The 14,276-nt window shown below is 49.5% G+C and overlaps 1 protein-coding gene across 8 annotated transcripts in view; it reads left to right on the top strand.

Annotated features, from left to right (window-relative positions):
- ARAP1 (ArfGAP with RhoGAP domain, ankyrin repeat and PH domain 1) overlaps positions 1-14,276 on the top strand; it is a 103,378-nt gene continuing 89,102 nt past the window's right edge. For 3 of the 8 annotated variants that reach the window (XM_087895681.1, XM_087895684.1, XM_087895688.1), the window contains exon 1: positions 4,635-4,759. The gene's annotated coding sequence lies outside the window, so the exon portion shown is untranslated. Of the gene's footprint in view, positions 59-4,517; positions 5,261-14,276 lie in introns of those variants that run through there. The other 5 variants (XM_087895683.1, XM_087895686.1, XM_087895687.1 and 2 more) reach the window with 4 other exon arrangements.

The raw sequence follows: 14,276 nt of genomic DNA on the forward strand, positions 1-14,276 counted from the left end.
ACACCAGAAAATGATAGCGAATGAAAGTGCTAGCAATGCCTCCCCTGAATCATAACAGGTAAGTTTGTAAACCTGTCTTTCCCCTCCCTTCCCCCACATCCAATGGCTTCCTGCCTCGGCAGAGGGACAGTGACTCAGTGTCCAGATCCAGGTTTGTATAGCGGCTGCTGACCATGTGGAGAGAGAGAGAGAGAGAGAGAGAGAGGAGGGGGGGAAGGCATGCCTCCCACTGACTCATAGCTCTGGGGGCAGCTGTGACTGAGTCATCCTCCTGTTGTCTTGGTTAAGACTCCCCCCGTGGGGATGGGCTGGAATGGAAATGCTTTTGCAACACGCACTGATAGATGTTGCAAGAGACTCTGCTCCCTGGGGACTCTGCAAAGAATTAAAACCAAAATAAAAGACTGAAAGCTGAAAGGATAGAAAACCACAACATTCCCGTCTTCCAATGGAAGAGAATATGGGTAGCTTAGGGTTGGTGCTCTCTGAGCTTGACTGTTTCCTTGCAATCGTTTCATGACCCGACTAGTTAACATCATCAATGCTAATAGGGAGCTCCCTTTTTATAAAACAAGTGGCTTGCCCTGCCATTTTGGTGAGGGTGTGGTCTGTCGCTAAGTGAGGCGGTTGTTAAGTGAGTCACACCCAATTTTACGTTTTTTGCTGTGGTTGTTAAGCAAACCATGGTTGTTAAGTGAATCACATGGTCATTGAGTGAATCCAACTTCCCCCATTGACATTGGTTGTCGGAAGCTGGCTGGGAAGATTGCAAATGGGGATCACGTGATGCCAGGACACTGCCAGTGTTGTAATTACATGTGCCCGACTTATGTGTATGTGACCGTGAGGAAGCTGTGATGGTCATAAGTGCGAGGACTGGATGTAAGTCACTTTTTTCAATGCTGTTGCAACTTCGAACGGTCCTAAAAGGAATCGTCGTACGTCGAGGACTCCGCGTCATTGTTTCCCCACTTTCTTTCAATATCTCTTTAGTCTCTTGGTCATCTCTGCTTTCCATCCCCAAGAATTTGCAAGGAGTTCCTGGACGGGACACTCACCTTTTGCAAAAACCCAGAATTCCTGGCTAAAGAGGTGCAATCGTTTGTCAACTGTCCACGTCAGACAGATACCCACACCCCCTTGGCGAATTTTGTTTGCAACTGAATTCCCTGAAATTGATCCGATGACTTTCAAAGAACCGGATATTCTGGATCATGAGGCATAATAAGAACCTGAATAAAAACGTGTCTGCCAAGGTTTTCACGAGGCCTGAAGGGAAGGGAAGGATGGATAAACTCCGAGACTAAACCTCAAGGCTTGTGCTAATGGCAAAGGCTGTTTTTTAACTTTGAGGGTGAAGAAATAGATTTGTGACCTTTTTAATGACCTTTCTTGCCATGTCTCACTTAGCAACAGAAATGTTGGGGTCAATTGCCGTCGTACGTCAAGGACTACCTGTAGTACAGCTGCAACCTGGCTCAATAGCACTAACAGCGAGGGGGACCTTGGAGTCCGAGTGGATAATCACTTAAATAGGAGCCAGCTGTGTGCAGAAGCAGCCAAAAAAAGCCAGCGCAGTCCTAGGCTGCATTAACAGAGGGATGGAATCAAGATCATGTGAGAACATTGGCCAAGAGGTGGAGCTCTGGCCTCACAATCAGGAGGCTGTAAATTCGATCCCAGGTTGCGGCAGATATTTCTGTCTCTGGGCTCAATGAGTAATTGTCTGCTGTGAACTCTGTATAGGCGTCAGGAAGGGCATCCGGTCAGTAAACGCTGGATTCAGTTGCCCTGACTCCACCGTGATGCAAAACGTTACCGTATTGTTAAAGTTATCTTGCTTTATAATGCCCTGGGAAGTCTGCACCTGGAATATTACATCCAGTTTTGGTTGCTACAATATAAAAAAGATGTTGAAACTCTAGAAAGAGGTGGTTTGGTCCAGTGGTTAAAGGTGCTGGCCTAGAAACCAGGAAACGGGGAGTTCTAGTTCCACCTTAGCCATGAAAGCCAGCTGGGTGACTCTGGGCCAATCACCAGGAGATTCCGAGTTCTAGTTCCGCCTTAGCTATGAAAGCCGGCTGAGTGACTGGGCCAATCACCAGGAGACAGGGAGTTCTAGTCCTGCCCATAGGCATGATGAAAGCCAGCTGGGTTACCTTGGGGCAGTCCCCCCCTCACCTACCTCACAGGATTGTTGTTGTGGGGAAAATAGGAGGAGGGAATATGAGGTCTGTTGATCACTTTTGAGTTATTTATAATAATAATAAATGCAGGAAAAAGCTAATAAATAAATACAAATGAACGATATGATTTTTAAAAATAACATCTTAATTAGGTTTCAACATCATACATTAAAATACAAACTAACATACATGGAAAAAGGAAAGGGAATCACAACACACATTAAAAATTACAAAAAATACACCAAATATAACAAAGGTATTTCTGACTGACTTTTAGTTCATATTAACAATACCAATATAGCTACTTTTAAAGAAATAACGCCAATCTGTACAATATTTTAAAATACTAACAGTCAATTTACTAAAAATCAGTATTCATGAAATGTACTTTTCATGTCATCTAAAAGACTGTATATTTTAAATATAAGATTATTTACATCTGATAGCAAAATCCCAGGTCAAAAGTGGCTTCTTCTCTTTATCCTGTAAGAAATCTATCAATGGCCACCAGATTGCCTGACATTTAATCAAATTATTGTCTCTGAGCAATGCAACCAATTTCCTCATTTCTAGCTGCTTCCATTAATTTCTGTCTTACTTAAGCAATGGAAAATTTGGGCTCAATTGTGGTGATAAGTTGAGGATTACATGCGTATTCTTTCCATCTTTGGGCATAGAAACGAACTTGCTGCTGTAGTCATATCTGTGTTTCCCCAAAAATAAGACCCTGTCTTATATTTGTTTGAACCCTGAAATAAGCGCTTGGCCTTATTGCCATGCGCTCAAAAGCCCGATTAGGCTTATTATCGGGGGAATGTCTTATTTTGGGGGAAACAGGATATATAAAAATAAACCCTCAGGTATCCCAAAAATGGCAACACAATTTCTCTTTAATTGTTTGACTGTTACAGTTTTAATTTAATAGCAGAGTTGGAAGGGGAAATAGTTGCAGAGAAGTTGACCGGAGATTTCAGAATAACTGAGCTGAAAGGGACCTTGGAGGTCTTCTAGTCCAACCTCCTGCTCAAACAGGAGACCCTACCATTTCAGACGAATGGTTGTCCAGTCTATTCTTAAAAGCCTCCAGTGGTGGAGCACCCACAACGTCTGGTGGCAAGCTGTTCCACCGATTAATCCTTCTCATTGTCAGGAAATTCCTCCTGATTTTTAGGTTGCTTCTCTCCTTGCTTAGTTTCCATCCGTTGCTTCTTGTCCTGCCTTCTGGTGCTTTGGAGAATAATTTGACACCCCTCTTCTTTGGGGGAGCCCCTCAAATATTGGGGCACTGCTATCATGTCCCCCCTAGTCCTCCTTTTCATAAGACTAGACACACCCCATTCCTGCAACCGGTTCTTTGTTTGATTTAGTCTCCAGCCACCTAATTATGTTTGTTGCTCTTCTCTGCACTCTTTCTAGAATAATTTATTTAATTTATTGTTAATTGCCCAGATTCGTGGAAGTGGGATGGGTGGCCTAATTAAAAACAATTTGTGGACAAAATCCCAGTTAAAAAGGCGTCCAGGAAATCAGTCCCCCCCCCCATGTACCTGGGATTGTAAGGCCACCCGTTTCTCAACCTTCTTCCTGCGGTTGGTTACATTTAATAGAGGTTGAATTAATTCCCACTGCACGATTTAGTAAGTCAGAAGGAGCAAAGATCAAGCAGGTGAGTTGTGGGCCTTATGTCTGCCCTTCCTTTGATCTTTGAGCTCTACTGGGTTAAAAAGAAATCTGCATGAACTTGAGAAGTCCAGTCCACCCATTTTAAAGCATACTGGCTGGGGAATTCTGGGAGTTGTAGTCCCACCCATCTCAAAGCATGCTGGCTGGGGAATTCTGGGAGTTGTAGTCCCACCCATTTTAAAGCATACTGGCTGGGGAATTCTGGGAGTTGTAGTCCACCCATTTTAAAGCATACTGGCTGGGGAATTCTGGGAGTTGTAGTCCCACCCATCTCAAAGCATGCTGGCTGGGGAATTCTGGGAATTGTAGTCCCACCTATCTCAAAGCATGCTGGCTGGGGAATTCTGGGAGTTGTAGTCCACCCATCCTCAAGTTGCTGCCATTGAGAAACCCTGATTTAGCGGCCTGATTCCGGGGCCCGCAGATCAACCGGAATCGTTCACCGGCCGTGGGAAGCGGCTGCGGGTTCTCGCCCGCCCGCTGGCCTGAGCGCTGCCCTCTGTGCCCGGCCAGAGAGCTGCGGAAGGGCCGGGATGCCAAAGCCCATCCTCCCCCGCGGGCAAGGCAGGCGGGCAGCGCTCCCAAGAGCCGGCGGCCCCGCGGAGCCTCCCTTGGCTCGGCGGGCGAAGGCGGAGCTCGGCGGGGTCCGTCCCCGGCGCCTCTGCCGCTCCCCTCGGGGCGGGCGGGCTGGCGGGGGCTGCCCGCGGAAGGCGGCGGGGGCGGCGCGACCCGCTCCTCCCTCCCTTCCTCCCTCCGGCCGGCCAGGAGACGCCCCCGGCCCGCCCGCCCGCCCGCCCGCAGCCGCCCCGAGCGCAGCGCAGCGCAGCCCGAAGACGCGCCGAGGCCCCCGGGGGACGCTGGGCTGGGACCCCCGAAGCCCCCGCAGGGAAGTAAGTGGCTGGGCAGGGAAGGGCTTCTCCGCTTCTCCCGGCTCCGGGAAACTTCACCTGTTGAGCCTCCGCCTGCGGAGAGGCTCTCCTGGGGGGGGGGAGAGAAAAGGAGGGAAGAGGAGAAAGAAGAAGAGGAGGAGGAGGAGGAGGAAGAGGAGGCTTCAGCCCCCTCCAGCGCGCCCCCATCTCCCAGCGAGCCCCCATCCTCTGAGGGCGCCAGGTGGCCGGTGGGCGGCCGCCGAGTGCAACCAGAGCGGTCCCCACCTCTCCCCGAAGCCCCCTTTTCACCTGGACAGGCAGCGCCAGGCACCGCGGGACCCGTCCGAGGATGCGCGGCTGAGCACGAAGCCCCCGGCCCGCTTCTCCGGCCTTCCACGCTGCCCACGCCAAGCCCTTGGCCGGGGAAGGGGTTGCGCTGCCAGCCCTCCAGCCTGAAGAGCAGGGTCCTTGGGCAAAGAGGTTTCCAGGGCTCCCCTCCTGCTCCTCCTCCTACCTGCACAGGTGGGTCCTTGGCACCTCCAAAGCCTTCAGAGGGGCCTCTGAGCTTCCTCAAACCTCTTCCCCTCTCAAGGGTCAGGCGGCAACTTCCCCAAGCCAGGGCAGCCATGGGAAATGTAGTCCGCAGCGATGGGAAATGTAGTCCAGCCTGCTCTGGAAGGAAATCTGGGCAGGGCTTGGAAAGGGGGCAGGTGGGCTTTCTCTGGGTGGGCGCAGGAGGTGTAACGTGGCTGGGCAGCAGAGCGGAGGTTGTGCCCCTGATCTTTTTGGAGCGATGTGCTCTCTGAGGGGATTCCTTGAAAGATTGAGAAAGCGGCTGGATCTCCATTCTGATCGGAGCAAGAAAATATCTGTGGGGGTCTCTGAGGTTGGTAGTTTTCTTGCAGACATTTCAGGACCCAACTAGGTAACATCATCTGGGTTAGAAGGGAGGGGAGTTGGCAGAGAGGAGGAGGAGGAGTGTGGGGTCCTCGGGGCTCCCTGAGGTTGGTGGTTTTCTTGCGGTTTTCTTCTCCCGGAGGTTGGTGGTTTTATTAACTAACTAGGTTTCATTATCAGTGCTAGAAGGGAGGGGGGTTTGTGGAGGAGGAGGAAGAGGAGGAGAACAACTATGGGGTCCTTGGTGCTCTCTGAGCTGCTTTCTTGCAGACGTTTCATGACCCAACTAGGCAACATCATTAGTGCTACGTGGGAGAGGGGTTTGTTTAATCCTGAGGTAGGGCTTGACTTACAACAGTTCGTTTAGTTATTGTTCAAAGTTACAACTGCACTAAAAAAAATGGATTATGACCTTTTTCCACCCTTACAACTATTGCAGCATCCCGGCAATCAAGGGATCAAAATTTAGAGGCTTGGCAACTGGCATGTACTTATGACCGTTGCAGTGTCCGGGGTTGTTTTGATTCCTTTTTGCGACCTTCTGACAAGTAAAATGAATGGGGGAAGCCAGATTCATTGAAGAAAGGCGGGGCTTCACTTAAGAACTGTGGCAAGAAAGGTTGTAAAGTGGAGCAAAGCTGACTTAACAAATGTCTCACTTAGCGGCATAATTTTGGGCTCAATTGTGGTTATAAGTTGAGGACTACCTGTATTCTCTCCTATTAGGAAAATAAAATCTGTTTGGTGCCCTGAGCTGGTCGGGACAATACTCAGAAGCATCTTTGGAGAGATTTTTTTTTAAAATTGATTTATCTGCCGCCCTTCTCCAGAGACTCAGGGCGGCTTACAATGCATTAAGCAATAGCCTTCATCCTTTTGTATATTTATACAAAGTCAGTTTAATGCCCCCATAATCTGGGTCCTCATTTTACCCACCTTAGAAAGGATGGAAGGCTGAGTCAACCTTGAACCTTGGCGAGATTCGAACCTGCAGTAATTGCAGGCAGTTGGTCTTAATAACCAGCTTAATAACAGGGTGCCTTAGACCACTGTACTACCAAGGGTCTTTGGTAACTGTGGGTGATAATTTTACACCTCCTGTACCGTCCCCAGCCCACAATTTCCTGGTACCCAATTCTTCATCCCTCTGTGCGTTTCTAGAGTGCAGGGGGTCCCTGGTGCAAATCCTGCCCTTCGGAGAGATTTTTGCAACGGGAAAGGTTAGCAATTGTTGTACGTGCCCTTCTTGCTGGGTTTTTTTTTAAAGGGGGAAGGGAGAAGCAAGATGGAGGCTCTCAGGGTGCCCCTTCTGGACCGGAAATGGCCTGTAGACCTGGAGGACCCACTTCTGCCCTTTGGTGGGAAGAATCAAATCTTCACGGTTCGATCGGTGTTTCCAATCTTTTGAAAAGCTGCCCAGAGTCTCTCTGGCCTTGGGTGGTGCAGAAACACGACTAATCAATGATTCTCACAACAGGCCACACTTCGGTTGTCGTCTTTCTCTCCACCCCCCCGACGGGGAACCATCCAAAGTCCAGATTTTCCTCTTAAGTTTCATGGATTCTCTTGGGCGTTTCCGAAGGAGGCCAGTTGGCTGAACCCAGAGCAGAATTACGCAGGGGGTTGGGGGTGTGTGCCCCTCCCTACGTAGGGGCTGGCCTGGTCCTCGGGGTGTCTGTGTGTATGGGTGCGTGGGTGGGTCTGTGTTCAGCAACATCTTGGCACTGGTGGGGTGCCAAGGTGCCAAGGTTGCCCAGGGTGCTGGAGAGGAACCCTGGAACACCGGCTGAGCTCTTTCCGCTGATCTTGGGATCCGTGTTGTGGCATGTATTGTATTTTATTTCATTTCATTTCATTTCATTTCATTTCATTTCATTTTATTTATTTTATTTTATTTTATTTCATTTCATTATTTCATTTCATTTTATTTTATTTCATTTCATTTTATTTTATTTTATTATTTTATTATTTTATTATTTTATTATTTTATTATTTTATTATTTTATTATTTTATTTTACTGTTTGTTTATTTATTCGTGGCAGCCTGGCAGAGTGGGTCATAGACTGGCACTGAACCCACAATTGAGGATTACAACTCGTGTCATTTACGTGAAGTTACTCATTGTAACTTCAAACGGTCACTAAATGAACTGTTGTAAGTCGAGGACTTAGCTGTACTCAGAAGGCAAATGCAGAAGGGAGATTTGGCAAATGTATCCCAGGCTGATCTTTATGGGTTGTCCTCGACTTACAACCATTTGTTTAGCGACCGTTCAGACAGACAGTGGCACTGCGAAAAAGTCATTTGCAGGTAGTCCTCCACTGTAAGTTGGAGAGATAAAGATCAGCCCTGGATACATTTGCCAAATCTCCCTTCTGCATTTGCCTTCTGAATACAGCTAAGTCCGCGACTTACAACAGTTCATTTAGTGACCGTTTGAAGTTACAACGACACCGGAGAAAGTGACTTATGACCGTTTTTCACACTTAACGACCGTTGCAGCAGCCCTGTGGTCAGGTGATCAAACTTTGAACATTTGGCAACTGACCCGTATTTATGACGCTCGCTGTACTCTGGGGTCACATGATCCCATTTTGTGACCTGACAAGCGAAGTGAATGGGCGAAGCCAGATTCACTTAACAACCGTGTTACCAACTTAACATCTGCAGTGATTCACTTAAGAACTGTGACAAGAAAGGTCGTAAAACAGTGTTTCTCAACCTTGGAAGCTTGAAGATGGGTGGACTTCAACTCCCAGAATCCCCCAGCCCAGTGTTTCTCAACCTTGGAAGCTTGAAGATGGGTGCGCTGGCTGGGGGATTCTGGGAGTTGAAGTCCACCCATCTTCAAGCTTCCAAGGTTGAGAAACACTGTCGTAAAAGGAAATAAAAGTTAATGAGTTCCTCAGCAACATAAATTCTGGGCTCAATTGTGGTCATAAATCGAGGACTACCTGTATCTGGTAGGCAGTCAAAGCCGGGAAGAGAAATCTTTGCAAAAGACTGCTTGATGCTGGCCTTGAGCAGGGAGGGCAGGGGGCTCTAGGCCCTTTTGCTGGGTGGGTCCCATATGTTGGGGGTCTGTAATACTGGAGGGGGGCATGTCCCGTCTCCCCACCTTGGAAACCCACTCGGACGTTGTTTGTGGCTTTGGAAGACCAGATGCCCCGGTCAGATCTGTGCAGCCTCTAAAGCGGCCAAAAATTCTGGCTTTTTTGTTGGGAAATAACTTTTGGAGAGAGGAGGAGGCAGCCCCCCTTACTTCCCCCCCCTTGCAGCCCCCAAGGGAAGAATGGCTCTTTGTGCCGGAGAAGAGAATGGGCCCCCCAATCCCTTGGTGGTCAAGCATGGCCCGCCCAGCTCTCTCCGGCCCCTGTGTGGTCGCCAAAGTTAAGAAATGGCATTGCACTGAATGCTGAGGCTCGCATAGATTTCCTTTGGAGGACCCCTCCCCTCCTCCTCCTCTCTTCCGGCCAGGTGAGACAGCTGGAAGGGAGGTCAGGCTGGGATTCCCCCCTCCCTCCATGTCCCTTGTGGGTCCCTGGGGGGAGTGTGGGGTCACCTCTGGGCCCTGGAAGGCTTTGGCTGATGGGTCTCATTGTGGAAGCAGCTTTTGCACCCGAGGCCCCTTCGGAAGGGCATGGAGACCACTTTCCCCTCTGGCTGAGTTTGGGGTTTTCTTCTTTTGCTCTTAAAGGGGGGGGGCTATTGGCGTCTTCTTTTATGAAGCCGGAAGAATGGGAGGCCTGTTCCGCCTGCCAGGAAAGGAGGGCTGGAGAATAGAGCCTCTTTCTCCTCCGGCGTTGCTCCGTGGCTGACCTCCCCTCGCTGCAGGAATGCCAGCCTGCCCGGTTGAATAGCCGAAGTGGCATCGTTGGGCAGGCCGGTTCAGGAACTGTCGGCTTCTGGATTACGCTTCCCGTAACTTTTCCGCTGGTGTGGGAGATGGCAAGGCTGAGGATGATGGAAGGAGTAGTCCCATTCGACAAGTGTGGGCCAGCAGGGTGAAGGTTGCCTTAGAAATCCTGAGTTGGCACACTTGCGTTGCTTCCCTGGGCAGCCCCATCTTCTACCACCCCATAGTACTGATATTGCTTTCTGCTGTATTGTTTGTCTGGGGTTAATCCCTGCTTATCTGGGATTTGGACGCTGGAGAGAATGTGATCTGGCCCAGCCTAATCAAGGAGCTGCCAAGGAGAAGACCTCATTCCCAGCAATACTGGCAGGACAAGTTACTGGTATATAAATAGGGAGCAGACCCCTAACCAGTGTCTGTTTCTGACCAGGATTCTTTCATTTCCTTGGTCTCAAGTCTGAGCTGGCTTCTTACTATGTAGTTCCACCATGATATTTATATGTGAATACCTGAAATGAAATCCTGCATTTGAGTTGGATATTCCTCCCCCCCACTGACCCCCGGTGTAAACCCAGGGCACGTGGCCAGTTAATGCCAGCCAGTTCCTTATCTTGCCTGCTTTGATTGGTTGCATCAAGTTCCCACTGCTTACCATCCTGGGGCTGCTGGCTGGGGAGGATGGGGAGGGCTGCTCTGGTTTTGCATTCTCTTTTCCCCCCCCATCCCGTCAAATAATTAGGAAAGACTTGTCCAAAGGAATGAGCAGGGCATCGGTCGGCTTCCCACAGCTGGACTCCTACGAACATTTGATCCGGCCAGTGAAAATTGGGGCGTTGCTATTAGCAAACATGCTAAAGTCTGTGCTTGGGTCTGTGGGTCTGGGTTTGTGCAAATCTACGCCTCGTTACTTTATGGGGTCACTGCCTTGTGGAAACCTAGAATGAGGATCGGTTCATTATCCGGGTTTGGTGTGTGGTGTGAATGCAGCCGGTGAATGCTGCAAATAACAGAACAGAATAAAAGAACAACAGAACAACTGGAGGTCCTCTAGTCCAACCCCTCCTCGAGCAGGAGACCCTACACCATTCCACCATCTCTTCTTAAAATCCTCTAGCGCATCTACGACTTCTGGTGGCAAGCTGTTCCACTGGTTAATTGTCCTCACTCTTAGGAAATTCCTCCTCAATTCCAGGTTGCTTCTCTCCTTGCTTAGTTTCCACCCGTTGCTTCTTGTCCTGCCTTCAGGGGCTTTGGAGAATAGCTTGACTCCCTCTTCTCTGTGGCATCCCCTGAGATACTGGAACACTGCTTTCATGTCGCCCCTAATCCTTCTTTTCACAAGACTAGACAATTTCTCCAACCGTTCGTCATATGTTTTAGCCTCCAGCCCTCTAATCCTCTTGGTTGCTCTTCTCTGCAGTCTTTCCAGAGTCTCAACATCTGTTTAATATCATGGCAACCAAAACTGGGTGCAGAATTCCACATGTGGCCTTCCTACCCAGGCCTTTATAAAGTGGTATGAGCACTCCGGGTGATCTGGATTCTCTCCCTCTGCCAATGCCCATGGATGCCAAGAGCAGAGGCTGGGTTTTTTAAAGGCAGGAAGCAGCCCAGCCGCCAGTCAGGGCTTGTTCAGGAGAAGCTGGAAGGGGCTCTGCAGCGCTGGGAAGTGGCTGCCAGCCAGGAAGTTCTCAAGAACTCCCAAGGGATATTTTTAGCCCTTGGGCTCAAGGTCTCCATTCACAGGGCAGGTGGAAGTCCCATTAATTTAAAGGTGCTGGTTCCTGTTCTGACCCAGCCTTAGCCGAAGGAAGAAACGGACTCCTGGTCACGAAAAACCCCTCTTCATTTACCTCTCGTGAATTAATGGCATTCACCCCACCGAAAATTCCAGGCAAGAGTCCTGCAAGGAGTTCACTGCAGTAACAGGGCTTATCAGCTCCTTGCGATAACTGAGCTCCCAGTCAAAAGGCTGCAATTTAAGTTCTGGCCAGCAGTCTTTGTGGCACGAAACGCCATGAGCAAAATCTCCAGAAATACGAACGGTTGTCTCCTACGACCACCACTCCCCTTTCCTTCTATTTATTCCCCAGCCAGGGAGGGGCCAATCTGTGTCCATGTTTGCTTTGCTTCCCGAGTTGACTCCTTGTCCTCCATTGCTCTCCTCTCCTAACTCCTCCTCTGTGCATACGTGCATTCAGAACAGGCCCCAGCCGTTCCTCCTCCTCACTCATCTCAGCCTCCAAAGGCAGCTGCCTCTCCAGTGGCTGGGAAATGTCGGATGGCCCCGGCTCTCTCTCTGCGTCCGTCGCAGAGCTTCCATCAGAGCCTTCCCCAGACTCCAGAACCGGCCCCAGTCCCTCCCCAACCTCCTCATTGTCCGGGTCTGCCAACAGCTCCACTGGCAGCTGGTGGGCCACAACAGTTATTGCTTCACCAGCGGATTTAACTAAGTACAGGTAGTGTTCGACTTATGACTGCAAATGTTACTATGTGAGACATTTGTTAAGTGAGTTTTGCCCCATTTTATGACTTTTCTTGCCACTGTTGTTATTTGCAACAGGCTCCCAACAAGCAAAGTCAATGCGGGGAAGCCAGATTCGCTTAAAAACCTAATGATTCACTTAACAACTATAGTGATTTGCTTAACAACTACGGGTAGTCCTCAACTTACAACAGTTCACTTTGTGACCATTCGCAGTTAACGGCACTGAAAAAAGCAACTTATGACCGTTTCTCACACTTACGGCCGTTGTAGCATTCCCCCCCAGGCTCACGAGATCAAAATTTGGATGCTTGGCAACTGATTCATATTTATGACTGTTGCATGTGATCCCCTTTTATGACCATCTGACAAGCAAAGTTCAATGGGGAAGAGAGGTGCACTTAACCAGATTCACCATATTAATTTTATTATTAATTACCATTTGTTTTTTATTCATTATTACTGTTAATTACCATATTAAGGCAGATTCACCATAATACTAATTTAATAGCTGCAGTCATTCACTTAACAACTGTGGCAAGAAACTTGGTAAAAGGGGAGAAAACTCATTTAACAAGGCTCCATCGAGGTCGTAAGTCAAGGACTACCTGTGTGGTGATTCGCTTAACAACCATGGGGAAAAAAAAGGCATAAAATTGGACACCCCTCACTCAACAACCACCTGCCATTCACTTGAATGCAGAGATTCGCTTAATAACCATGGCGAAAAAGGTCACTGGGTGCAACTCGCTTAACAACTGCCTTGCTTAGCAACGGAAATCTTAGCCCCAACTGTGGTTGTAAATCAAGGACTGGCCGTGTTTGCAGAACCGCTTTGCCTCAAGCACTTAGGAAGGAGAGAAGATGGCATTTTTGCAAAGCTGTTGCTCTGAGGATCCTCTCCCCGCAGCTAGAAGAGCAGCTTCTCAGGAAGGAGGAAGGCAGGAGTGAGCCGGTGGGTCTGGGGTCCCGCTCTGGGTCGTGCAACTCCCTCTGCAAAAAGGGTGACCGTCTTTTCGGTGGCCGTTTACTGTGGGAATTCTCCGGGAGGCCGAATGCCAGGAATTAAATGGGGCAGACGGAAAAGGGGAATTATTTAGCGGACACGATGCCGCCTGTTTCTTACGGGGTGGAAAAAGAAGGGGAGGGGGTTGGGGGGTTGGGGGCAGAACGGGAATTGGAACTGGGTTGAGGGGTGGGAATCAGGAGAAGAAAATGGCTGTGCAGAATGTGACAAAAGGTTGGAGACCCCTGCCCTAGACCATTCCAGACAAGGGGCTTCTTAAAAACCACCAGTTATCTGTAGTAAAGACCCCCCCCACTTGTTTACCCTTGGGGAAGTGAATATAGGTTAGGACCAGAAATTTCTGTCGCTAAGCGAGACATTGGTTAAGAGGGCTTTGCCCAGCCTTTCTTGCCACCGTTGCTAAGGGAATCCCTGCAGTCCTTCAGTTAGTGACACGGCTGTTAAGTGAATCCGGCTTCCTCCATCGCCTTTGCTCATCGGAAGGTCGCCAAAGGGGAACTCACGTGACTCCAGGTACTCTGCGACCGTCGTAAATACAAGTCAGTTGGCAAGCATCTGAATTTGGATCACGGGACCGCAGGAATGCTGCGACGGTCGTAAGTGTGAGTCACTTTTTTCCGGTGCCTTTGTAACTTTGAACGGTCACTAAAGACATGGTCGTAAGTCGAGGACTGCCTGTATAAATGAATAAGCGCTTTGCCCCTTTGATTGAGAGGTCGGTCTGGCTGAGTTCGGGGGGACGTTTCTGCCTTGGGGGCTCCCTCAAAAGAGGACATCAGGAGAGCCACCCAGAAGGAGCGTTCGTGGCTCTCCGTGGCAAATACACAATTCAGTCTTCCACCATTTCTTGCAGACGTTTCATGACCTAACTAGGTAGTATCATCAGTATTAGAAACAGCGGTGGGCGAACTGGTAGTGGCAGTGGCGGGAGGCTCCACCCACCTGCCCGGATGCTTCTGCACATGTGCAGAAGTGTCCGTGAGCATGCATACACCCATGAGCAAACCGGTAGCAACGGGTTTTGAAACTCACCCCTGAGGGGGAAGGAGAGGAGGAGGAGGAAGAAGGAGGAGGAGGAGGAGGAGGAGGAAAAAGGAGAAGGAGGAGGAGAAGGAGGAGGAGGAAGAAGGAGGAGAAGGAGGAGAAGGAGAAGGAGAAGCAGAAGGAGGGAGAAGGAGGAGGAGGAGGAAGGAGGAGGAGGGGGAAAGGGAAGGGGGAGAAGAAGAAGGAGGAGAAGGAGAAAGGAGGAGGAGGAAGAAGGAGGAGAAGGAG

Source organism: Pantherophis guttatus, chromosome 5 (assembly GCF_059756535.1).
Source record: "Pantherophis guttatus breed Tessera chromosome 5, ASM5975653v1, whole genome shotgun sequence".
Classification (NCBI taxonomy): domain Eukaryota; kingdom Metazoa; phylum Chordata; class Lepidosauria; order Squamata; family Colubridae; genus Pantherophis; species Pantherophis guttatus.